Source organism: Salmo salar, chromosome 07 (assembly GCF_965601325.2).
Source record: "Salmo salar chromosome 07, fSalSal1, whole genome shotgun sequence".
NCBI classification, from domain to species: Eukaryota; Metazoa; Chordata; class Actinopteri; order Salmoniformes; family Salmonidae; genus Salmo; species Salmo salar.
In genome coordinates, this window is record NC_138297.1 from 29383787 (window position 1) to 29409885 (window position 26099).

The window sequence follows — 26099 nt, forward strand, 5'->3', positions numbered from 1 at the left end:
ATTTAGTTTTGTGTTGTCTCTCTTGTTGTGATGTGTTTTGTCCTATATTTATATTGTATTTATTTCATTTTTTTAATCCCAGGCCCCCGTCCCTGCAGGAGGCCTTTTGCCTTTTCGTAGGCCGTCATTCTAAATAAGAATTTGTTCTTAACTGACTTTCCTAGTTAAAGAAAGGTTAAATAATTATATTGAATATAGGCTACCTGTTATGCATGTGTTCATTTGTGTCAAATTGCTTCATCTGAGAGGGTAGGCTACTGGCAGTGGTGTAGGCCTATTAGAGGGTAAAGCAACTAAATGCATTTTTACCATTAAATAATGTATTTATTATTAGGCCCCTAAACCTTTTTCGTGCAATGTACACAATAGAGACCCCTCAAATGTCACTGTAATTCGCACTCTTGACTACTATAAATTCTTTCAAACCCCATTCCCTGTCTGTCACGCCTGCTCCCGCTCTTCCTTCCTCTGGCACTCGAGGGCGCCAGACTCTCCAACATTACGCACTCAAGCCACCTTCAGTACGCACACCTGCCTTTCCCCGTCACGCACATCAGCGCTCATTGGACTCACGTGGATTCAATTACTTGTGTAATTTCCCTATATCTGTCTGTTTCCTAGCTCTGTCTGTTTCCTAGCTCTGTTCCCTGCTTTGGGATTGTTTGTCATATGTTCTTGTTTTCCCGTGTGCTGATGCTGTTCCTGTCGTGTTCTATGTCCGTACCTGAATAAATGTTTGACTCCCCGTACCTGCTTCTCCTGTCCGGTGTCGATCTTTACAGTCTCGCTTTCCAACCGGGTATCCCTTGACATCCTTCCCGAAATCCTTTGCCTTTCTTTCTCTGTTTTAGTTAAGGTGTGTATCCTTTGGCACATCCCCAAATAGCACGCTGCTTTTCCCCTCAACATATCTGCATCTGTAATAGTGATGGGCCATTCGCGAATGAGTCGGCTCTAAGACCCGGCTCTTGTAAGTGAACATTAGGAGCCGGCCCGCATATCAGAAGAGCCCGAATCTGTCACGGTTGTCATAGGAAGAAGTGGACCAAAGTGCACCGTGTGTGTCGTTCCACATTTTATTTACTCTGTGAAACTATGCAATACCTAAATAAACTGAATAGACAAAACAACAAACCGTGACGCAGAGGAGAAACAAACACTACTCAAAAATAATCACCCACAAAACCCAGGAAGAAACTCCCCTACCTAAGTATGATCTCCAATTAGAGACAACGAGGACCAGCTGCCTCTAATTGGAGATCATCCCAAACAAACCAACATAGAAATAGAATAAACCCCCCTGTCACGTCCTGACCTACTCTACCATAGAAAATAACAGCTTACCATGGTCAGGACATGACCGAATCTATTTATAAAACTCTTAAAAAAATTAAGATATGAATATACAAAAGATTTAAATGAATAGAATTAACTAATTCAAAGAACAAAAAATAAATACAATAATTTAGGCCTAAACGCTCAAGCGCACACACATTCGTTCTGACTGTCTGCTCAGACTAACAGCCTCACCTGTTGTTCCTGTCAATCAGACACACAGTGTCAACCAATGAACCAAAGATGCATGAGGGAGTGTCACGTCCTGACCAGTAAAGGGGGTTATTTGTTATTGTAGTTTGGTCAGGACGTGACAGGGGGGTGTTTGTTTTATGTGGTTCGGGGTTTGTTGGGATGTGTGTTTATGTAGAGGGGTGTTTGTTTAGAGTATTCCGGGGTTGTTGGTTATGTTCTATGTATTTTAGTTCTATGCTCTGTCTATGTTGTGTATTTCTTTGTGTTGGCCTGGTATGGCTCTCAATCAGGAACAGCTGTACATCGTTGTTGCTGATTGGGAGTCATACTTAGGTAGCCCTGTTTTCACATGTCCCTTGTGGGAAGTTGTTTTTGCACGGCTAGGGTTAGCCTTAAAATGAGCACTCAACCCGCTGCGCCTTGGTCTACTCCCTTTGACGGCCGTTACAGGGAGGGCTGAGCCAACTCACTCACAGTCACACACTTAGCAGCCGAGGAGAGAGAGGAAGGACAGCTGTGAAAACAACAACTGGAAAATGAGTCGGAAGCACAGTAGTATTTGGATGCATTTTAATAATGTAGACAATGTTAGAGCACAGTGTAGAATTTGCCAAAACAAAATCACATATAAAACCAGTTCTACGCACAACCTACACCGGCATATGCGAACTGTGCACCCAACTGTGAAGCTAGCTGTAGCGGAGCTTTGAGACACTAGCGGGCCTGCTAGTGATAGTGGTGGAGCCAGCACCTCCACACGTGGAGATGTATCCACTCAGTCAAGTAGGCCTACTCCGCGACCCACAGCAATGCAGTCTTCTATGGACCAGTTTATGCCAATGTCTGTAGAAAAACAAGGCCAAATTGATATTGCATTGGCTAAAATGATTGCCACCGATTTGCAGACATTTTTGATCGTGGAGGACATAGGTTTTAGAAATTATAGCAATAGTTTAAATCCAACGTACACAATTCCAAGAAGGAAAACCCTTTCAAAATCACTTATTCCATAACTGTACGAGAGCACACAGTTTTCAGTGTGGAGTCCAAAAAGCTACTGCAGTTTGCCTTACCACTGACTGCTGGACATCAAGGTTAACCACTTCTTACATGTCAGTTACAGGTACTTCATTGAAGATTTTTCGATGTCTAGCTGTCTCCTGGACTGCTTTGAGTTCAGCGACAGACACACCTCAGAGAACTTGGCAGAGGAACTGTTGAGAGTGGCCAGAGAATGGCAAGTAGATGGAAAAGTGGTCTGTTGTGTTAGCGACAATGCAGCTAACATAACCAAAGCTATGAAAATGTTAAAATGGACCCATCATCCATGTCTTGCCCACACAATCAACCTGATTGTAAGAGATGCTCTGAAGGTGATGAAGCCCGCTGTGGACAAAGTGAAAGCAGCTGTGGAATACTTCCACAGGAGCACAGTAGGTGCTGAAAAGCTAAAGTCTACACAACGCCAGATGAGGATGACTGAGCTGAGGCCTAAACAAGACTGCACTGTGGAATTCAACATTTTATATGTTGAAGCGGTTTCTTGAGTCAAAGGATGCCATCATCTCTACCCTGACCATTGTCAATGCACCTGTTGATGCTCTGACCCAAGAGGAATGGGAGGTGGTGGAGGAGGTGTGCAGAGTCCTGGAACCCTTTGAGCAGGTCACTGTGGAGATCAGTGGAGAGAGGTACAGTAAGCAGTTATTACTACATCATTATTTAATCCAGTATTATATATGTATATGAGCAGTAGATGAGAATGTAGTATCAGTAGACAAAACATGAACCTGAACTAATAAGTTACTGTTCTCTCTTTTCAGCTATGTGAGCAGCCTCAAAAATGATACTCCTGTTTAAGGGTCTGCTGCGAATCACAGCCAGCCGCCAGAGAGAAGCAAATGTAACCACAGGACATGTGACAGAGTTGATGGACACACTATGTTCATCAATGGACAGAAAGTTCCACAGAATGGAATATAATCACGTGCTATCAGAAACCGCTGCACTTGACCCCAGGTTTAAGAAGTTAGCCTTCAGTGATGCCAGAGCGATTGATGAGGCTCTTCAAAGAATAACCTCAGCAGCAGGGAGGGACAGCCCCAGCAGTCAGCTGGCTCAGGCACCAGGGCAACAGGAAGATGAGGGATCAGATGGAGCAGAAGCACCAGCAGTAGTGCCACAAACATCTGCTGTTTGGATGCTGTTTGACGGCTCGTTCGAGAGGAGAGCAACTGGGGATGCAGAACAAAGGAATCCCTCAGCAGATGCCATAGTGGAGGTCCGATCCTATTTGGAGGAGCCCCTCCTCTGAGCTGGTGGAAGAACAAGGCCTCTGTCTACCCACGGCTTACTTAAGTCATAACAGGGAGACTCTGCATTGTGGCCACATCCGTTCCCTCTGAGAGGGTCTTCTTGAAAACGGGACAAATAATTACTGAGAGAAGAAACTGCATCAGCCCCTCGAAAGTGAGACAGCTTGCATTTCTGAATGCAAATCTCTCATAAAAGCAAAATATGGTCAGCATTGCTGTGTGCTGCTGGTTATAACATGGCAATAAAGAAGAGAGAGAAAAGAGGGGCCAGTTTAATGTTTTAAGTGGGATGCTGCAGTTTTGCACATTGTTATTTATTTTTCTTTGATATGGTGCAATATTCTATTATGTTGTTCAGATTGTATTCGTTTTGAATTGTTACATTTATATGCACTTTGTTTATATACATTAAAAAACTTATACTTTAAATACACATGTGTAATAGCATCCTTCTTTTTTACATTTATTTCAATTTGTGGGATGGTGCAGTTTTGGAAATTGTTATTTATTTTTCTTTGATATGGTGCAATATTCTATTATGATGTTCAGATTGCATTAAAGAGCCGTTTGGGAGCCAAAAGAGCCGGCTCTGTTTGTTGAGCTAAGACGAACGAGCCGGCTCACTGAAAAGATCCGAAATGCCCATCACTAACCAGAACCTTGGAATGCGTTCGCGTTCCGTTCCACAAGTAATTTCAACGACGGGTGCCTACCATAACCGAGAGAGGGGGAGCCGAGGGTGAGACGAAGAGTTTTCGCCAATATCACATCGCCATTTAGTCGTTAGATAACCGTTGTAGTTATCAGTTTAGGATACAGTCTTGCAGTTTGAAGCTTTTATTTAAATATATTCTAAATATTACGGCAGCCTAACTGATATGTCTGATAACAACATAGCTGTCCTCCCCTAAAATCATAGTAAAGTAACTTGTCGCTTGATTGACGGGTCCATATTTTTTGTAGGATTTTAAGTCCTACTGGAGAAAGGACTGTAAAAGAAACACGATCAGCGAAAAATAAACGTGGATGAAAGTGTAATATCAAGAAAGACTGTCGGGAGCTTCCGACGGGGTGCAAGTGTGAAAAATAAGAAATAACTAAAGAAGAGACAGGAGTTGTGTCATTTGCATATATTTTTAAATAAGTCATTATTTTGTCTGAGCATTTTTGTTGACTTAGGGTAAGTAGCCTATTTTATTACATGTAATAGATGTTAATAACATTGTCTGTTGGTGTATTTTTTTCTCACGTTATTTTAGGCAAGTATTTTGTCTTAATGTTCAAATAACATATCAGCAATCGTGCAGCAATGCAAGTAAAAAACAACCCATTTAGGACAAGATTGGACAAAGCGAGAACGTCATGCAACTTATTCACCAAATTCAGATGTAGATGCATTTTTTCAATTCTGCAAAAGCGTACATGGTGAGAATGTTACAGTTTGTTATGATAATTTGAGTTGTGACCCCAATCTTTACCCAGCTGAGTCGAACCATGCACTTGTCTAGTCTACTAAACATTGCAGTGTCTGGTCAAATCAAAGTTATTTTGTCGTTTACACAGATTAGCAGATGTTAAAGTAAGTGCAGCGAAATGCTTATGTTTCAAGCTCCATCTGTGCAGTAAGTGTCTAACAGTGCAATACTAATACACAAATAATCCCCCCCAAAGCATAAGTAGTTTAAAAAACAAGAAAGAAATGGTTTAGCAGACGCTCTGTATCATCACTAACAATGGGAGAGGCGTAAAAAAAACATATTTTCACGACGGTTAATAGGTTAAAGCCATTTTGTGGTGTGTGTAAGAGAGTGTGTTCCTGTGGTGCTGCAATTCATGGTCTTTGTTCATCGTTTTCACTCCCCAGACAGAACAGAAAACCCGATAAAACCAGACAGAAACCACGGGAAGCTTGTTTCCGAATACTGACATTGATTGAATTACACGAAATAAACATGAACTTGAACTCTGAAGGGACATTAGACTACTATATGCCCCCGCCCGACTCAAACCCTTCCTCATATTCCAACCAGACGCTCTTGTTTTTTTTTATTTCAAAATGTTGGCCAAAATGTAAATCTATAGGCTTGTAACGGTGTTCAAGTCATATAGATATAGCTTATGCGTTTGAATTGGTGTGTGTCTCGGGCTGGGGGATGGGGATCGACCCCAGGCTGCGAGGCTGTTGGTGCGTGCGCGCCACGGGGGAAATGTGTGTCAATGTCAAACGGAGGTGTGTCGCACAGCTCGCGCTGCATGTCGACTCATCGACGTTCATGTTGTTTTCGGTACATTTCAAACATCTCAGATATGTAGGCTACAGCAAATAGCTTACCGCACACACAACACACACACCTGGTTGTAAACATGTTTATCATATAAATATTGAGTTATTGTCATTCCAAGCAGTTGGTGGGTGGGGTGCTGAAGGTCCATATTTTAAGTAGGTCGTGTAGGTCTACCCTGCTATTATTGGACGTTAAGGCATTGGGAATCTCTACCAAGCCCACAACTGATGTCTCCAGTTACCACTAATGGGGAATGTGTCTATTCTTATGCTGACCATGGTATTTGGAATAGTGTTGTGTTGACTGTGTTATTGTATGTGTCTCCTTGAGTATCTTCACTATGTAAGGGTGCAGTGTGTCTCCTTTTGCTTTGCTGAATGTGGCAGTGAGTTGACTGTGTTGTCACTGAACAGTGTAGTATTCCGTAATGGTACCCTATTCGCTACATGGTCGAAAATAATGCACTGTCGCTTCTTTAGCTCTATTGTTGACTGTGTCAGTGAGTTGACTGTGTGTGTCAGTATACAGCCTGTCCCTCTTTTAGTTGTGTTGGCTGTGCTATTGAGTTGATTATGTTATTTTAGCAGTGTGGACTGTGTCATCGAGTTGACTGTGTTGGCATTGTACAATATGCCCCTCCTTTAGCTGTTTCTTTTAGCTGTGTTGACTGTGATAGTGAGTTGATTGTGTTCTTATAGCTGTGTTGACTGTGTCAGTGAGTTGACAATAGCTGTGTTGACTGTGTTTGTGTGGTTGCTGTGTCAGTTAGCTGTCAGTATCCATGTACAATATGTCCCTCCTTTAGCTGTGTTGACTCTATCAATGCAGTTTTACAGTATGTTTCTCCAGCTGTTGTTGACTGTATGAATGCAGTTTTACAGTGTCTCTCCAGCTGTGTTGTTGACTATATGAATGCAGTTCTACAATATGTCTTTCTTGCTGTGTTGTTGACTGTATGAATGCAGTTCGACAGTTCTGTCTCTCTAGCTGTGTTGTTGACTGTATCGGTGAGTTGTCAGTCTCTATCCATGTACAGTACAGCATGTCTCTTTTAGCTGTGGCTCAGGGCCAGACACAGATAGGCCAGGCAGGACAATACTCTGTCTGTTCCCACACCGCCCTCACACACACACACATCACTCACAGCCGCTCAGCACAACCATATTTATAACCATCAAACCCTCTGTGCTTCCCTCCCTCATTCATGTTTCTATCGCTGGGTCCATTTAGCTATGGGTGGTAGGGTGGTAGCTTATGGTGTTTCGGTGGGGAGCCCTCAGATATGTGTGTGTGTGTGAGGGGCAGAGAGTGTGTGTGTGTAGGTGGGGGTGTGTGGAAGTGATGTGTGTGTGTGTGTGTGTGTGTGTGTGTGTGTGACGGGGTGTTTGTGTGTGGCGGAGCCTGATTTAGTGCTGTAAGATATGCATTGTTTTTTAGTGTGTGGGTGGATCCATTTTAGATCCCCAAATGTATAAAATCATCTCTTTCACAACTCGTACTGACTCATGTTTTGCAACCCAGTCTCAACGAGCGATTTATTCCATTTTCAAATCAAAGGTTATTTGTCACATGCACAGGATACAGCAGGTGTAAAAAGTACAGTGAAATGCTTACTTGCAAGCTCTTTCCCAACAATGCAATATTCAATATCAAAGTTAAGAAAATAAGATAAAATACAAACACACAACAAATAAAACACACGAGAATGTATGCTATATACAGGGTCACTACCAGTACCATATTAATTTGCAGGGATACTTAGAAAATACCATCAAAATTTAACTATGATGATTTAATTTTTTAATATAATTTAATTATTATAAAAAAAATGTATCCAATTGGTAGTTACAGTCTTGTCCCATTGCTGCAATATTCGGACTCAGGACATGCAAAGGTCAAGAGCCATGTATCCTCCGAAACACAATCAGCCAAGCCGCACTGCTTTTTGACACAACGCCCGCTTAACCCAGAAGCCAGTCACACCAATGTGTCAGAGGAAACACCCTACACCTGGCAACCGTGTCAGCATGCATTGTACCCAGCCCACCACAGGAGTCACTAGTGCGCGATGGGACAAGAACATCCCTGCCGGCCAAACACTCCCCTAATCCAGACAACGACACTGGGCCAATTGTGTGCCGCCCCATGGGTCTCCTGGTCGCGGCCGGCTGCGCCTGGACTCGAACCAGGATCTAGTGGCACAGCTAACACTGCAATGCAGTGCCTTAGACCACTGCACCACTCAGGAGGCCCAAATATGGTGATTTACAATATAGCATAGGCTACTGTAATAACATCCATCAGTTACTGTATCTGTTATGGCTATTCAGTCAGGCCACACAATCTGTTGTTGTGTACATGCATATCTCCTTTTCATTTACATGTGAATCTCTTCATTAGTTGTTAATTTAGAGGCTTTACTGGCAATTGGTGTCCATGACTACACACATACACACAGACACACGTACACACGCTGGCATGTGCACACACTGGCGCACACGTCTGCTTGAATTAACAACATGAATGTAGATTTTTTCCATCCAGAACAACACAACAACAACTCAGTACTCCAACGCTTTGAACTAACGCATTTTCAAATATATCTGGAAGTAAAATGGGTTTTGTTGGTACATCTGCTAGTCAACAGACAGTAATGCAAAGTGACTTTGGGAAAGGGAGACTCCATCTTAATCAGAAAACAGTAATATGTTCCACATTTGGTCTTAGAAACAAGGTTAATGTCTTAGTACTCACTATTTGCTACTCTTTAATGCTATCTGGTTTAGATGTCCAGATTTACTCTCTTTTTATTGTCTCTGCATGTCACCTGTATGGTGGATGCCCTATACTCCTGTAACAAACAGGGAATTGAACCCAGGTCTTCTGCCCACCACAAGACTGTGTTAGCCCACTAAGCTAAAGCCCCATCCTCCCAAAGGGGATCAAAAGGATAAACTCAAGTCTAATTTCTTTCCCATCAGCCCTGTCATAGGCTACTGTACTAGCAGTCCATAATCACAGCTCTCTGTAATTGAATGCTTTTCCTGTACAGTCAACAGTAGTGGTGCAACTTCAACATTTCAACATCATCAAATCACCTACGCTTAGTCTAATACAGTGACAACTGAAAGATACCAAAAGCGATTTAATCCAATCAACGTAAGCTACATATGATTTGACCATGGTTCTGATTTCTCTCTCTGTGTGTGTGTGTGTGTGTGTGTGTGTGTGTGTGTGTGTGTGTGCACTACCGGTCACATGGTTTTCTACTTACACGCGCACACACACTAGAGGTCGATCGATTAGGATTTTTCAATGCCAATACCGATTATTGGAGGACCCAAAAAACTGATGCCGATTAATCAGCCGATTTTTTTAAAATGTATTTATTTGTTTGTAATAATGACAATTACAACAATACTGAATGAACACTTTTATTTTAATATAATATAATACATCAATAAAATCAATTTAGCCTCAAATAAATAAGGAAACATGTTTAATTTGGTTTAAATAGTGCAAAAACAAAGTGTTGTAGTAGAAAGTAAAAGTGCAATATGTGCCATGTAAAAAAGCTAACGTTTAAGTTCCTTGCTCAGAACATGAGAACATATGAAAGCTAGTGGTTCCTTTTAACATGAGTCTTCAATATTCCCAGGTAAGAAGTTTTAGGTTGTAGTTATTATAGGAATTATAGGACTATTTCTCTCTATACCATTTGTATTTCATATACCTTTGACTATTAGATGTTCTTATAGGCCTATACTATTGCCAATGTAAAACTATAGCTTCCGTCCCTCTCCTCGCCCCTACCTGGGCTCGAACCAGGAACACATTGACAATAGCCACCCTCGAAGCATCGTTACCCATCGCTCCACAAAAGCCGTGGCCCTTGCAGAGCAAGGGGAACAACTACTTCAAGGTCTCAGAGCGAGTGACGTCACCGATTGAAACGCTATTAGCGCGCACCTCGCTAACTAGCTAGCCATTTCACATCGGTTACACCAGCCTAATCTCGGGAGTTGATAGGCTTGAAGTCATAAACAGCTCAATGCTTGAGGCACAGCGAAGAGATGGTGGCAAACACACAAAAGTGCTGTTTGAATGAATGCTTACGAGCCTGCTGCTGCCTACCACCGCTCAGTCAGACTGCTCTATCAAATATCAAATCATAGACTTAATACGAGCCTTAGGTCATTAATATGGTCAAATCCGGAAACTATCATTTCGAAAACAAAACATTTATTCTTTCAGTGAAATACGGAACCGTTCCATATTTTATCTAACGGGTGGCATCCCTAAGTCTAAATATTGCTGTTACATTGCACAACCTTCAATGTTATGTCATAATTATGTACAATTCTGGCAAATTAATTATGGTCTTTGTTAGGAATAAATGGTCTTCACACAGTTCGCAACGAGACAGGCGGCCCAAACTGCTGCATATTCCCTGACTGCTTGCACGGAACGCAAGAAAAGTGACACAATTTCCGTAGTTCAATGAAATTCATGTTAGCAGGCAATATTAACTAAAATGCAGGTTTAAAAATATACACTTGTGTATTGATTTTAAGAAAGGCGTTGATGTTTATGGTTAGGTACACATTGGTGCAACGACAGTGCTTTTTTCGTGAATGTGCTTTTGTTAAGTCATCACCCGTTTGGCGAAGTAGAAGGTGATTCAATGAGAAATGAAAAGGCACCGCATTGATTATATGCAACGCAGGACAAGCTAGATAAACTAGTAATATCATCAACCATGTGTAGTTAACTAGTGATTATGTTAAGATTGATTGTTTTTTATAAGATAAGTTTAATGCTAGCTAGCAACTTACCTTGGCTTCTTGCTGCACTCGCGTATCAGGTAGTCAGCCTACCACGCAGTCTCCTCGTGGAATGCAATGTAATCGGCCACAATCGGTGTCCAAAAATGCCGTAATTAAGGCCCTAATTAAAAAGGCCCTAATTAATCAACCATTCCGATTAATCGGTCAACCTCTAACACACACACACGCATACACTACCGGTCAAACGTTTTTCTTTATTTTTACTATTTTCTACATTGTAGAATAATAGTGAAGACATCAACACTATGAAATAACACATATGGAATCATATTGGAATCATGTAGTAACCAAAAAAGTGTTGAACAAATCAAAATATATTTTATATTTGAGATTCTTCAAAAAGCCACCCTTTGCCTTGATGACAGTTTTGCAGACTCTTGTCATTCTCTCAACCAGCTTCACCTGGAATGCTTTTCCAACAGTCTTGAAGGAGTTCTCGCATATGCTGAGCACTTGTTGGATGCTTTTCCTTCACTCTGCGGTCTGACTCATCCCAAACCATCTCAATTTGGTTGAGGTCGGGGGATTGTGGAGGCCAGGTCATCTGATTCAACACTCCATCACTCTCCTTCTTGGTTAAATAGCCCTTACACAGCATGGAGGTGCGTTGGGTCATTGTCCTGTTGAAAAACAAATGATAGTCCCACTAAGCCCAAACCAGATGGGATGGCGTATCGCTGCAGAATGCTGTGGTTAAGTGTGCCTTGAATTCTAAATAAATCACAGACAGTGTCAACAGCAAAGCACCCCCACACCATAACACCTCCGCCTCCATGCTTCACGGTGGGACATACACATGCGGAGATCATCCTTTCACCCACACCACGTCTCACAAAGACACAGCAGTTGGAATCAGACCAAAGGACAAATTCCCACCGGTCTAATGTCCATTGCTCGTGTTTCTTGGCCCAAGCAAGTCTCTTCTTCTTATTGGTGTCCTTTAGTAGTTTCTTTGCAGCAATTCAACCATGAAGGCCTGATTCACACAGACTCCTCTGAACATTTGATGTTGAGATGTGTCTGTTACTTGAACTCTCTGAAGCATTTATTTGGGCTGCAATTTCTGAGGCTGGTAACTCTAATGAACTTATCCTCTGCAGCAGAAGTAACTCTGGGTCTTCTATTCCTGTGAGAGCCAGTTTCATGAGAGCCAGTTTCATCACAGTGCCTGGTGGTTTTTTGCAACTGCACCTTGAAGAAACTTTCGAAGTTCTTGAAATGTTCCGTATTGACTGACCTTCATTTCTTAAAGTAATGATTGACTGTCATTTCTCTTTGCTTATTTGAGCTGTTCTTGCCATAATATGGACTTGGACTTTTATCAAACAAGGCTATCTTCTTTATACACCCCCCCCCCCCCCCCCCAAGGCACACCTGTTAATTGAACTGCATTCCAAGTGACTTCCTCATGAAGCTGGTTGAGAGAATGCCAAGAGTGTGCAAAGCTGTCATCAAGGCAAAGGGTGTCTATTTGAAGAATCTCAAATATGAAATATATTTTGTTTTGTGTAACACTTTTTTGGTAACTACATGATTCCATATGTGTTATTTCATAGTTGTGATGTCGTCACTATTATTCTACAATGTAGAATGCCTTCTACATCTAGCTACATATTGAACTTCCATCCTCTCAGGCCAGGGCCACAATGTATGAATTTATGGTTGAATTAGAATCGCTGTTCTAATCATTGGCCAGTACAGAGAATTAAGTAAAACAACAAGTCCAAATCCCTATCTCTATCCATGGCTAATTTAGGCATGGGCCAATTTTAGCTAGCTAGCCACCGGAGGACAACAACAGAACGAGATGCAACAATTCAAGTTGTTTCTGTCAATGACGTATTGTTCTCAATGTGATGTGATTGAAGCCAAATTCAAACTGGCTTCCCTTGACACTTTTTTTTTGTGTGCAAGGACCATTCACAGTTGAGCGCACTGACTCACTAGCTCAACGCTGACTGGCTATTATTTTATACATTTTTTTTCAAGGTAGGCCAAATGCTTTCTGGCTTCCCTTTCATTCAGTGCTACGTGCAGCAGCAATGTCAAACTCTTTTTGATCAGACAGCATCAAATAGGTGGCCTACACATACGGAGACAGAAGGGTGCTGTTTCGCTTGCTCGGATGCTTTCTCCGGTGAGATGCATTCAGCCTCTTGCAAATTGAAGACAAATTATGAAATACAGAGAGACGAAAGATACATTATTTAATCGTTTTTTTTCTTTATTTCTTGGTACATTTTTGGGGGAAGCCTGGCTTCCCTTAGCATCCATGAATACACACCACTGCCAGTCAATAACTAACAAGACCTGGCAGTACTGTAGATAACAGATAACCCATTGCAGTTGAGCATTTCTGAAATGTTGTTGTGATGCCACTGTCTGATGTAAGATACAGTTGATTGGTAGATAACTGATTGAAGTTGTGGTTTACACTACAGGTGCATGGTTGATATTGGACTTGGTGTCTTTGACTTCGTCACTAATAACCGAATAACATTATACAACTCTGATGTGCATTTGATTTGTAGAGATGTTTAAGGTATGATTCATATTGTTTTATTGTTTTAGATTCAAGTTTGCCATTCACACAGCAGGTAGGCGTTGGATTAATGTTGGCTTTGCTGACCTCCTCGTTGAAAACTGAGTGCAGCCAAGACATCTTGTAGCTCCACGGTGGCCTCCTACAGTTACTGGTCATATCTTGATCAGCTCTTGCCTAGCGATATCCCCTAGCTTGAAGGTCAAATTTGTGTGTGTGCGTTGGGCGTAGGGGTGTGTGTGTGTGTGCAAGTGTTTGAGTGTGTAGTATTGTAGCACAGTGGTTAGCCCTGATTTTAATCACTGTAAACTACTGAGTCATATTCATTAACAGGTGCACCATTATGGTCTCAGAAAAAAACAGGAAAAAAACAGTGTAAAGAGTTGAGAGAAAAAGTTGGGAGTGAGAGGGGAGAGGAAAGAAAAACAACTAGGAGAGCTTTGGCACCTCTTGTTATCTCCATGGTGGCTAGAGTTGCTCATTATTTTCCTTTAGAAATGTTATCCTTTCTTTCTCTCGGTCTCTCTGCTTTTTCGCTCTCTGTTTGCCTTTTCTCAAAGGTATACTAGGGCCCTATAAAATCTGCGTTGAGGAAAACGTGGACGGACTCACGGAATCCAGACATTAAAACGGAGTTTAACAATATTAAAAAATGTGTTGAATTTAGTAGGGAATCAATTAAATGTATTGAAAATTAATGATCTGTTCATGTCTTATGATAAACTTGGGTAAATGTATTAGTATGCATCAGTGATTCGTATTTCCTGCAACTTTCTGAAGTGCCAACAAGAATTCCCGCTCTGTGTATGTGCGGTGCGCTAACGGCTACCACTTTGTGTAGCTATTAGCGAAGATGCTAATGAAAAGAATTCTGTTAGATGGAAAGGCTTTTTTTTACCATCACATGTGTGCAAAAAACACCACCAAACAACAGCCTTGCTAGGTGTACACAGGAATTAAAGGTTAACTAAACCCCAAAAATGTAAATGTAAAAAAAAAAATCCCAGACCTCAAAAGTGGTCTCCTGATGTGGTTTAAGCATTGTTTTGGACTTAGAACATCCAATTGAGTTGTCTTTCTATTAAGAAAGTGCGATTCTGAGAGTGAGAAACCTGGAAAAAACCCAGGGGAGACCAAAACCTAGAAAACAAAACGGAGAAAAAGGAATTTGGGAAAAACTTAATCAGGCTAAAAAATATAAAAAATGTTATAGGGCCCTAGGCATACTTGTTCAAAACCAAACCGATTTTTTACTGACACACATTCACACACAGAGATAAGCTTATTCATACACACACAGTATTGGGAACAACAACAACAACACATCAGTTGCTCATTTGACTAACTACTCAAAACATGAATAAGACACCAGATCTTCTACTTCTACTATACATCATAGTTACAAAAACAACCACAAAACAACAACATATAGATGCAGTGCAGAGCCTCGTCTTGCAGTGCTTCCATGTATCATGTTCAGTTTCCTTGTGCATTGTTGTTTTAAGCACAGCACATAGCTATTGTTATGAACCCAATAACTAGCCTACGGATGTTGTTGCACTCGCTTTGTCACATTCTGAATGAATGTGTGCATTTATGTGAGAAATCAGCGTATGCACCCACCAATTGTCATACTTGAGTAAAAGATACCTTAATAGAAAATGACTCAATTTAAAGTGAAAGTCACCCAGAAAAATACTACTTCAGCAAAAGTCTGAAAGTATTTGGTTTAAAATATACTTACTGTAAGAATCAAAATATAATATAAATAAATATAATTGCTAAAATATACTCAAGTACACTATATATACAAAAGTATGTTGACACCCCTTCAAATTTGAGGATTCGGCTATTTCAGCCACACCCGTTGCTGACAGGTGTATAAAATCGAGCACACCGCCATGCAATCTCCATAGACAAACATTGGCAGTCGAATGGCCTTACTGAGAGCTCAGTAACTTTCAACGTGGCACCGTTATAGGATGCCACCTTTGTAAGTCGCTCTGGATAAGAGCGTCTGCTAAATGACTTAAATGTAAATGTAAATGTAAACAAGTAAATTTGTCAAATTTCTGCCCCGCTAGAGCTGCCTTGGTCAACTGTAAGTGCTGTTATTGTGAAGTGGAAACTTCTAGGATTACCATGTGCAATGCCAAACACCAGCTGGAGTGGTGTTAAGCTCGCCGCCATTGGACTCTGGAGCAGTGCAAACACGTTTTCTGAAGTGATGAATCACGCTTCACCATCTGGCATTCCGACGGAGTCATCTGGGTTTGGTGGATGCCAGGATAACGCTACCTGCCCCAATGCATAGTGCCAACTGTAAAGTTTGGTGGAGGAGGGATAATTGTCTGGGGGTGTTTTTCATTGTTCAGGCTAGGCCCCTTAGTTCCATTGAAGGAAAATCTTAATGCTGCAGCATACGACATTCTAGACAATTCTGTGCTTACAACTTTGTGGCAACAGTTTGGGGAAGGCCCTTTCCTGTTTCAGCATGACATGCCCCAGTGCACAAAGCGAGGTCCATGCAGAAATGGTTTGTTGCGATCGGTGTGAAAGAACCTGACTGGCCTGCACGGAGCCTTAACCTCAACCCCATCGAACACCTTTTGGGATGATTTGGAACGCTGACTGCGAGCCAGGCCTAATCGCCCAACATCAGTGCCCGGCCTCACTAATGCTCTTGTGGCTGAATGGAAGCAAGTCCCCGCCGCAATGTTCCAACGTAGTGGAAAGCCTTACCAGAAGAGTGGAGGCTGTTATTGCAGCAAAGTGGGGACCAATTCCATATTAATGCCAATGATTTTGGAATGAGATGTTCGACGAGCACATACTTTTGGTATGGCTTAAGAGTGTGAACGATGCTAAATGGGCATACACAAAGTGCACTAAACTACCTAACCTATTCCATAACACCTCCCCCAACAAGAAAATAAAATAATAAACATCACAGTCACATATCTATTTTTCTGAATTTCCATAAAACGTCCTTACCTGAAGAGACAATATGTCCAACATAAACACTAAAGCTGCAGTTACACAACCTGACTACAGAAACCCTCTACTCTGAGATAAGGTCATTCTCAAAACCGTAAACCAGTCAAAACCCCAAACCATCAAATTCACTGCTCTGCGCTCAGGTAATTTCTTCCTGCCAAAAGTATCTGACTTGATCAAACCAAGGGATAGCCTGTAATCCCTCTGGTTTTAAACTGAGAGAACAAGTCCATTCACTCGTCCTATGGTCACAAGCACTTAGCACCATCTGATGTAGCCAGCGATGTGAGACTTGGAACAATCATCACCTGCGACAAGTGAACATCGACCACGACTGCAGCAAACTCACTAGGAACACAATACACATTGCCCAACGCCTTTTTCCTCCAGCCCTGAGCACTCAACAAAATCGCTGGATCTGGCTCAGGGATGGGCAACTCCAGTCCTCGGGGGCCTGATTGGTGGCACAGTTTTGCCTCAACTCCAGCTAACACACCTGACTCCAATAATCAAGTGATAATGATCTTCAGTTTAGAATGGAATACGTTAAATCAACTCTGTTTGCTAGGGATTGAGGAAAAGTGTGACACCACACCGGCTCCCGAGGACTGGAGTTTCCCAACCCTGGCAACCCTGATCTGGATTTTCCACCAAATTCACTTCTTCAAGCTCCCGATTCTCATCACAAGACACAGCTGTGTCACCCGCAAAACCCAGACCGGGCATCTCCCAGGGAATCCTCACTAACCTCAACTCATGACTGGGAAGAATCTCCTCCCTTCTATAGCTCAATTAGAAATGTGTCAGCTAAATCAAAACTTGACACCCAAACAACAATGGCGCTGGAGTGGGTGGCTAACTTCTGGACATCAGAACAGCGATTACTCACCTTGAACTGGGAGAAACTTTTTCCTTTAACGAGTCCAAGTACGACGCAAAGGATATACTGCTTTACCGGTAACAGGCCCAAATCCCTGTCATTTGCATGAAGAAAAGATGGAGAAAAAGGGGGCAGAGGGCGGGCTGCCTTCTGAGTATTCGTAGGCGAGTGAGTAAACTCCCACTGTCATCTATTCTATTGGCCAACGTGCAATCATTGGAAAATAAAATCGATGACCTACGATCAAGATTATCCTACCAACGGGACATTAAAAACTGTAATATCTTATCTTTCACCGAGTCGTGGCTGAACGACAACATGGATAATATAGAGCTGGTGGGATTTTCCATGCACCGGCAGAACAGAGAAGCCACGTCTGGTAAGACAAGAGGTGGGGGCGAGTGTCTATTTGTCAATACCAGCTGGTGCGCGATGTCTAATATTAAAGAAGTCTCGAGGTATTGCTCACCTGAGGTAGAGTACCTTATGATAAGCTGTAGACCACACTATCTACAGTTGAAGTCGGAAGTTTACATATACTGAGGTTGGAGCCATTAAAACTCGTTTTTCAACCACTCCACAAATTTCTTGTAAACAAACTATAGTTTTGGCAAGTTGGTTAGGACATCTACTTTGTGCATGACACAAGCCATTTTTCCAACAATTGTTTATAGACAGATTATTTCACTATAATTCACTGTAACTCAATTCCAGTGGGTCAGAAGTTTACATACACTAAGTTGACTGTGCCTTTAAACAGCTTGGAAAATTCCAGAAAATGATGTCATGGTTTTAGGAGCTTCTGATAGGTTAATTGACATAATTTGAGTCAATTGGAGGTGTACCTGTGGATGTATTTCAAGGCCTATCTTCAAACTCAGTGCCTCTTTGCTTAACATCATGGGAAAATAAAAATAAATCAGCCAAGACCTCAGAAAAACAATTGTAGACCTCCACAAGTCTGGTTCATCCTTGGAGGCAATTTCGAAAAGCCTGAAGGTACCACGTTCATCTGTACAAACAATAGTACGCTAGTATAAACACCATGGGACCACGCAGCCGTCATTCCGCTCAGGAAGGAGACGCGTTCTGTCTCCTAGAGATGAATGTACTTTGGTGTGAAAAGTGCAAATCAATCCCAGAACAACAGCTAAGGACCATGTGAAGATGCTGGAGGAAACCTGTACAAAGCCACTGTAGCCACTGTAAAAGGAGTACTATATCGACATAACCTGAAAGGCTGCTCAGCAAGGAAGAAGCCACTGCTCAAAAACCGCCATAAAAAGACAGACTACGGTTTGCAACTGCACATGGGGACAAAGATCATACTTTTTGGAGAAATGTCCTCTGGTCTGATAAAACAAAAATATAACTATTTGGCCATAATGACCATTGTTATGTTAAGAAGAAAAAGGGGGACGCTTACAAGCCGAAGAACAGCATCCCAACCATGAAGCACAGGGGTGGCAGAATCATGTTGTGGGGGTGCTTTGCTGCAGGAGGGACTGGTGCACTTCACAAACTAGATGGCGTCATGAGGAACGAAAATTATGTGGATATATTGAAGCAACATCTCAAGACATCAGTCAGGAAGTTAAAGCTTGGTCGCAAATGGGTCTTGCAAGTGGACAATGACCCCAAGCATACTTCCAAAGTTGTGGCAAAATGGCTTAAGGACAACAAAGTCAAGGTATTGGAGTGGCCATCACAAAGCCCTGACCTCCAATCCTATAGAAAATGTGTGGTGGCAGAACTGAAAAAGCGTGTGCGAGCAAGGAGGCCTACAAACCTGACTCAGTTACACCAGCTCTGTCAGGAGGAATTGGCCAAAATTCACCCAACTTATTGTGGGAAGCTTGTGGAAGACTAACCGAAACATTTTACAAGGATTAAATGTCAGGAATTGTGAAAAACTGAGTTTAAATGTATTTGGCTAAGGTGTATGTAAACTTCTGACTTCAACTGTACCAAGAGAGTTCTCATCTATATTATTCGTAGCTGTCTATTTACCACCACAAACCGATGCTGGCACTAAGACCGCATTCAACCAACTCTATAAGGCCATAAGCAAACAAGACAATGCTCATCCAGAAGCGGCGCTACTAGTGGCCGGGGACTTTAATGCAGGCAAACATAAATCCGTTTTACCTAATTTCTACCAACATGTCACAAAAACTCTAGACCACCTTAACTCCACACACAGAGATGCATGCAAAGCTCTCCCCTGCCCTCCATTTGGCAAATCTGATCATAATTCTATTCTCCTGAGTCCTGTTTACAAGCAAAAACTAAAGCAGGAAGTTCTTGCTCAATACGGAAGTAGTCAGATGACGCGGATGCTACGCTACAGGACTGTTTTGCTAGCACAGACTGGAATATGTTCCGGGATTCATCCAATGGCATTGAGTAGTATACCACCTCAGTCATCGGCTTCATCAATAAGTGCATCGACGACATCGTCCCCAAAGTGACCGTATGTTCATATCCCGAGCAGAAGCCATGGATTAGAGGCAACATCCGCATCGAGCTAAAAGCTAGAGCTGCCTCTTTCAAGGAGCGGGACAGTAATCCGGACACTTATAAGAAATCCCGCTATGCCCTCAGACGAACAATCAAACAAGCAAAGCGTCAATACAGGATTAAGATTGAATCCTACTACACCGGCTCTGACGCTCGTCGGATGTGGCAGGGCTTGAAAACTTTTACAGGATACAAAGGGAAACCCAGAAGCGAGAAGCCCAGCTACGCGAGCCTACCAGACAAGCAAAATTACTTTTATGCTCGCTTCGAGGCAAGCAACACTGAAGCATGAACAAGAGCACCAGCTGTTCTGGACGACTGTGTGATAATGCTCTTGGTAGCCGATGTGAGCAAGATCTTTAAATAGGTCAACATTCACAAAGCCGCGGGACCAGACGGATTACCAGGACGTGTACTCAAAGCATGCTCGGACCAACTGGTAAGTGTTTTCATTGACATTTTCAACCTCTCCCTGACCGAGTCTGTAATACCTACATGTTTCAAGCAGACCACCATAGTTCCTGTGCCCAAGGAAGTGAAGGTAACCTGCCTAAATGATTACCGCCCCGTAGCACTCACGTCGGTAGACATGAAGTGCTTTGAAATGCTGGTCATGGCTCACATCAACGGCATCCTCCCGGATACCCTAGGCCCACTCCAATTTGCATACCGCCCCAACAGATCCACAGATGATGCAATTTCAATCGCACTCCACACTGCCCTTTCCCACCTGGACAAAAGGAACACCAATGTGAGAATGCTGTTCATTGACTACAGGTCAGCTGTCAACACCATAGTGCCCACGTAGCTCATCACTAAGCTAAGGACCCTGGAACTAAACACTTCCCTCTTCAACTGGATCCTGGATTTCCTGACGGGCTGCCCGCAGTTGGTAAGGGTAGGCAACAACATGTCTGCCACAGTGATCCTCAACACTGGGGCCCCTCAGGGGTGTGTACTTAGTCCCCTCCTGTATATGTATTTGATGCACGCCTGTGGGGCCAAACACAACTCCAACACCATCATTCAGTTTGCTGACGACACAACAGTGGTAGGCCTGATTACCAACAACGATGAGACAGACTATAGGGAGGAGGTCAGAGACCTGGAAGTGTGGTGCCAGGACAACAACCTCTCCCTCAATGTGAGCTAGACAAAGGAGCTGATGGTGGACTACAGGAAAAGGTGGGCCGAACAGGCCCCCATTAACATCGACGGGACTGTAGTGGAGCGGGTTGATAGTTTCAAGGTCCTTAGTGTCCACATCACCAACAAACTATCATGGTCCAAACACACCAAGACAGTCGTGAAGAGGGCACAACAACACCTTTTCCCCCTAGGAGACTGCAAAGATTTGGCATGGGTCCCCAGATCCTCCAGTCACCCAGGTCATAGACTGTTTTCTCTGCTACCGCACGGCAAGCGGTGCCGGAGCGCCAAGTCTAGGACCAAAAGGCTCCTTAACAGCTTCTACCCCCAAGCCATAAGACTGCTGAACATTTAATCAAATGGCCACCGGACTATTTACATTGACAGACACGCTGACAGACACAGCAAACCTTCTTGCCACAGCTCGCATTGATGTGCCATCCTGGATGAGCTGCACTACCTGAGCCACTTGTGTGGGTTGTAGACTCCGTCTCATGCTACCACTAGAGTGAAAGCACCGCCAGCATTCAAAAGTGACCAAAACATCAGCCAGGAAGCATAGGAACTGAGAAGTGGTCTGTGGTCCCCACCTGCAGAACCACTCCTTTATTGGGGGTGTCTTGCTAATTGCCTATAATTTCCACCTGTTGTCTATTCCATTTGCACAACAGCATGTGAAATTTATTGTCAATCAGTGTTGCTTCCTAAGTGGACAGTTTGATTTCACAGAAGTGTGATTGACTTGGAGTTACATTGTGTTGTTTAAGTGTTCCCTTTATTTTTTGGAGTAGTGTATAATCATGCACACAGCACTAACAAAAGCTACCAAAACCATAGCCAAAACCGTCAACAAAAATTGTTACAGCCCACGAGCAAAACACCTCATCAGCCCTACAATAGCTAACTACCAGCTGCAAACAATTGGCTACCTTCACGAGCGTGGCCAAACCAAACATTTCTGTTGGCCAAAGCCATCAGCTATCTTGCTAACTTGCACCTTGAAACTCACACTAGCGCTGCTGCAAATCTCACCTAGCATACTAGCTCGACACAAACTCGTGCTACAAACTTTCTCAGCAAATGCACAACCACACTACCGAACCACACCACTTCACAACCATCTACAACCACAAATGCTAACATCTGTTAACATTTATGACGGACAAGCTCCTATACAGTATGTTACGAACCCAATAACTAGCCTATGTATTTTGTTGCCCTTGCATTGTCTAGAGGTCCTAGGCCTAGTTACAGAGTCTGTAACCTGAATGAATTTGTGCATGTATGTGAGAAATCAGATTATGCGCCAAAGGTGTTGAATGTACTGTGCCCAGAGAGACAGCAACCTTACCTTGGTTTATGGCCAGCTCAGTCTCTCTTGACCTCTTGGTTGGCCAGTCTAAGTAAGTTATTATTTGTTCAGATGGTGACGAAACATAAATATGTACAAAAAGGAAACTACAAACAGGCAAGCCCAAACTAAAGATTTGAAACAAAACCAACCCATGAGGTCCACCAAACCAACTCTGCACCTGATGTGCTTATCAACCAGGCTCAGCACTTGGACAAGGTTGCTGATGCCACCTAGGGGAATGGAGTGTGGAACTAGTAGTGAGCTGTAGTGAGCTGCCTAAACTACCTAACCTATTCCATAAGACTATGTATAAATAAATATGGTGCAGATCAGGTGTGGTACCACAAGAGTATTAGAGCATGATGCTGCTAGGCTCCAGGGTACTCTTGCAATTTAACCCCTCAGCACCTCATGTAATGACTTACAATGTCTCTACATAGAACGTTCATAATGCATCTATAAGCATCTGAACGGACTTCATACACATGACATAACAGCTACTTAAGCTACTTAACCCCTGAATACTTAGCCATTCGCCATGTCTCATGTTGCATACCTGTGAACACACACACGCACACACACATGCACACACACACACACCCACCACAACACATAGTTTAATATTTATAATCTCAACCTTTCAGCCTACATTCCAGATTTAGACTCCACTTAGTGTGTGTGTGTGTGTGTGTGTGTGTGTGTGTGTGTGTGTGTGTGTGTGTGTGTGTGTGTGTGTGTGTGTGTGTGTGTGTGTGTGTGTGTGTGTGTGTGTGTGTGTGTGTGTGTGTGTGTTTGTCTGGCGCTTGGGAAATAGAGAGAGAGGGGCCAAATTGTTGTTTACCCTGTTTCCCTTTTCACTGGAAGCTTGCTGTTGGATGGAGAGAGATAGTCTGAGAGAGATGAAAAGAGAGGGAGTGAATGAGAGAGAAACGGAATAAAGATTGAACGAGATGTGAATAGTAGGGGCAGAGTAATAGAAAGAGATTGACAAGAGACAGAGAAAAGTGAAGAGAGAGGGTGAGAGAGAGAGAGAGACAGAGAGGAAAACCAACAAAGAAAAACAGACAAAGGTTGTGAAGAGAGGAGAGAGAAAGACAGAAGTAGAGGGCAAAAGAGAGAGAGAGCTATACAGACAGAGATAAAACAGAGACAGAAGTAAAGAGACGAAACTGAGAGAGCTATAAAAGAAAGAGATATATTATTGAGAGAAAGAGGGAAAACGAGAAATATATCAATGTGAACTGATAGTTATTCAGCTCATGTCTGACTGCAGGTGTGGTAGAGACGGATTGGCCTCTCAGAGGGGAACCGCAGGGTGAGTAGGCCACACACACACACACACAGTAGTGTCAGCACAGGAACACAGTAACACTGGACACACCTCAGTGAGCAGCAGGATGTGAGCTATAGATCCTGAATATCCTGAAGCCACCCAGAAATAAGACATATGGAGAAAGTAATGTCCGACTCCGCAACTCTGATATTCTACCACAGGGATTCACTTACTGTAACAGTGATTTTTCATAGAAATAAGATTTATTTTCTATTTTATCGCTTTAGGCAGACAACCCTGTAAAGATAGTGCAAACTTTTAGAGCAGGTGTCCCTAACTCAGGTCCTTGAGGGGCCTGTAGAGTCCAGAGGTTTTCATCATGCTCTGTTGACTATGGCCTATCGTTGGCGGTGTGTATGTTGCTGACTATAGACTAGGTGTCTAGAGTGGAGTGGAGTAGACTCTATTCAGTCAGTGAATGATTGATCAATGAAGGGTGAACAGAGAACCAACAGAGACCAGAGAGGCACTAAGCATATACAAAAGGCACTGACCTGTATTAGCCTTGCATCAGAGAAGGATTTTTTCATCTGTGTCCTGAGAAAGATGCGTATCTGTGAAGAGAATAGCGGCCAGAAGGATGTTTCCTCAGATAACTTGCTAATCCTTTAGCTATGCTTCTGTGTTTGTTATCAAATGCACTCATGATCCTCTTCTATTCACAGAGCCAATAGAGAGAGCAGGGCTTGTGTTAAAAAAAGCTAATATATATATGCATGTGCGCACTCCCTATGTATATATATATATATATTAAAAATATCAAGTGTCTCAGAGAAAGAGTAGCTGATCCTAGATCAGCACTCCTACTCATGAGGCGCTTGATGAATACAGTCCCATATCTGTGTCAAAACTGTAACACTTGGTAGTCTCTGTAGTGCAATAAGTCTATCCATCAGTCACAGCAGTGAGGAAGAAACATTGTTGACATTTTGTAAAGTGATCCAAGACTGATTGATAGCAGTTCAAAGCTAGCAATCAAAGCTCACTTGAAGTAGAGCGCTGAACTATGTTAATATCGAGTAATATCAGTGTATTTGATGGTGAATCCACGAGTTACTCCGAGACTGTACCTCATACCTGGGTTGCATTTTCAGAACGATGAGATATAAATAAATTATATAGAACAGATATGATTCTGTGTCAAGGGTAGGGCTGTGGCGGTATCGAAATTTCATCAGCCGGTGATTGTCAAGCAAATAACTGTCGATCTCACGGTAATTGACCGTTAATTAACAGGAACACATTTAGCATCTCCTGTCTTCCACACATAGCCTACAAGCCACTGCCACAGTAGTCTAATAAATCCATGTAATAAAGCCTACACCTTCACAATAAATCCATTATTTATTTTAGACAGGTCGAAAGAAACATGATATGAAGAAAATGTAGTCTATTTCAGAAGAACAGAATAGCATACTCTGATTTGTCCTTATGTATAAGTCCTGATCTGGCTATGCCATATGGATGTAGCTACACTAGTTCATTTAGCAGACAAGATTTGGTTAGAATTCCGTGGCATTATTTTATAATATGAAGAATAGAATTTAACAAAGCTGAATAAAATAAAAGTATATTTTCTCCAAACGATTTGAGGGAGTGCGCACATGCAGCTATTCTGTGTTGAGTGGTTAACAAATAAATAGGTACTCCTAGATGCTTAATTTAGAGTTATTAATGTAACTTTAGTTGTGATACAAACGTAGGGCTATATGTTTTTGAAAGGCATAAGCTCTGTTTTTTTCCCGCAGGCTGTACACACTTCATCAGTCTCTCATTTACAATTTGACAAGCACTTGATAATGCCTCGAATTTCCAGGCAGCATCCCCTTTGTGTGGACGTAATGCACCCTAAAACAAACCATGCCTTTTGCGGCCAGTAGCTGTTGTTCACTTCTCCCTGAGTACTGTGTGCTGCGAAGCACCTCTCACGCACATGGCTCTCCATCACGTGATCGGGTCTTTCTCACAGGCCACAAGTGAATACAGACACTTCGGGGATGCACTGCATGTGTCTTTATCCAATTCCGAGGTGCATATTGAAGATATTGTAAGAACTGTCCACATTTACTTTTCGTCAGCCAACAAGATGAGTAAGCCTAACAAACAGCAAAAGCACTAGTCTATGTCAATCTACTATCCCCCATAGTACAAAAAGTGACCTATTCTATTCTGTGCGAGAAATAAATATTCCAAACATAGTCTGGGACAGTTGTGCTATGCGATAGGTGCCAAATTAATACAACCACTTGCATCCCAAAACCTTTTTTAAGCAATGAGGCTCACGCAACAGATCAGAACATTTAGCTTAAAATGTGATAAACGATATGGCTATTTTTTCACATTATAA

General features: G+C 42.4%; 1 protein-coding gene across 9 annotated transcripts in view; it reads left to right on the forward strand.

Moving 5' to 3' along the window:
* LOC106608986 (protein NDRG2) overlaps nucleotides 1-26099 on the forward strand; it is a 71042-nt gene that overhangs the window by 30180 nt on the left and 14763 nt on the right. The window contains exon 1 of one of the 9 annotated variants that reach the window (XM_014207296.3): nucleotides 4500-4584. The exons of 5 other annotated variants lie outside the window; for them this stretch is intronic. The gene's annotated coding sequence lies outside the window, so the exon portion shown is untranslated. 3 more of the 9 variants (XM_014207293.3, XM_014207297.3, XM_014207299.3) reach the window with 3 other exon arrangements.